Below are 2084 nucleotides of genomic sequence, written 5' to 3'. Positions count from 1 at the left end.
AAAAAAAAAAAAAAAAAAGAATCAGAAAGCAAGCTGAACTCAGGACCAGTGGCTCAGTGGTTAAGAGCACTGACTACTCTTCCAGAGGTCCTGAGTTCAATTCCCAGCAACCACGTGGTGGCTCACAACCATCTGTAATGGGATCCGATGCCCTCTTCTGGTATGTCTAACAGCTACAGTGCACTCCTATAAATAAAATAAATAAATTTTTAAAAAATAAAGAAAGAAAGAGAGAAAGAAAGAAAGACAGGGAGGAAGGAAGGAAGGAAGGAAGAAAGCGAGCTGAGTAAAACCAAAAGCAAGCCAGTGCGCAGAATGTCTCCATGGTCTCTACCACAGTTCCAGCCTTCAAGTTCCTGCTTGAGTTGTGCTCTGACTTCCCTCAAGGATAGACTATGACATGGAAGTGTAAGACAAAGAAACACTTTCCCCCTTCAGGTTGGCTTTGGTCAGTGTTTTTTCCACATCAATCCAAAGAAACTAATACAGCAATCGTTAGTATGCCATCTGTAATGCTAAATAGCAGGTATGCTGACAATGGACAAAGAAAATCACCTTAACATGTCTTCTAATATTTTTCATCTATCTTTAGCTTTATCATTTCATGTCTCAAAGAAGCTGTTTCTTCAATGAAATTATGTTTATCATCAATGTCTAATAAACACATCAGGATGGGCCATATTTTCAGATTAGTAGACTTATCCACCCCAAATGCAGACAGTTTATAACATGCAGCTCGACTCCCCAAACTTCTGTTGATAGATTCTGTAACTGCTTCAGCTCCCCTTGCCATTGGATATTGAAAATATCCCCATTTCAGGATGTATCATATGTATCTGCCACACCCTCCCCACACCACCTAACAAACCGACCACTGCCAATGGTTTTACTTCTTTCGTATTTCCCTTTTTTCCTCTGTTAAATGTTAAATATATTACCTTACTACTAGCTTTTTCAATAGAACATATCTGATCTCTAACTTAAAACAAAACAAACAAAAACAAAATGCAACATTTCAAGAAGACAGAGTCCCCGGGACATTGTTGTGTTCTTATGACAACCCTTGATACACACTGGATTTGGTGGCAAGAATTTAATATAATGCCTCTTCAAATTACAGTCTTTGAAAACTTGTATGAATTCCCTCCAAATTAAGCAGAGTGTTTTACTTCTTATTGCCTTGAAATGTAGTCACTTCTATACTCTTTATCAGCTACTCTTTCATCTGTACGTGTTTCAGGAGTTCTGTTGTCCTTTAAAATGTAAGCCATCTTAAGACTTGGAAAAGCATAAAAGAAAAGCATCATTCCTTTTATTGTAAAAAATTAATTGACAGAAAAGTAGAAAGGAAGGTTTAGGTCTTCCACAGCCCAGCTGCTGATGTAGTATGAAGCAGAGAGCCAACCATAGCACAGCAGTTGATGACTTAGGTGTGCTGAGGTATGGAAGCCCCCTTCCTAATCAAATTGGAGTGGGCTGGTGAGAGGAGTCAGTCAGTAAAGTGATTGTGGCATAAGCATGCAGACCTCAATTTAGACCCCTGACACCTATGTAAGAAGTTGGCTATGTTGGATGACCAACCAGTCCAGCTGAATTCATGAGATGCAGGTTCTTTAAAAACTTGCTGCATATGTAGCAGAGGATGCTCTAGTTGGTCATCAATGGGAGGAGAGGCCCTTGATCCTGTGAAGGTTCTATACCCCAGTGTAGAGGAATGCCAGCGCCAGGAAACTGGAGAGGGTAGGTTGGTGGGTATGGGAAGGAGGGAGGGGGTGAGGGAGGGGACAGAGCTTTTTTTTTTTTTTTTTGAGGGGAAACCAGGAAAGAAGATGTCATTTGAAATGTAAATAAAGGAAATATCTAATAAAAAAAAAGTTGGCTATGTTGGATAGCCAATCAGTCCAGCTGAATTTGTGAGACCCAGGTTCAATAAAAGCTTAACTCCATCTCACAAATATAAGACAAAGAGAAGTTGAGGAAGGCACTGGTTATCACCTTCTGACCTCCACTTATACAAACACCAGTGAGCCTGCACATACACGTGCACACATGTGAACATGTACACATACACCACAAATACACAC

Source organism: Mastomys coucha, unplaced genomic scaffold, assembly GCF_008632895.1.
Source record: "Mastomys coucha isolate ucsf_1 unplaced genomic scaffold, UCSF_Mcou_1 pScaffold23, whole genome shotgun sequence".
Classification (NCBI taxonomy): domain Eukaryota; kingdom Metazoa; phylum Chordata; class Mammalia; order Rodentia; family Muridae; genus Mastomys; species Mastomys coucha.
The sequence above is the reverse complement of the archived record's forward strand: the minus strand, read 5'-3'. Positions refer to the sequence as shown.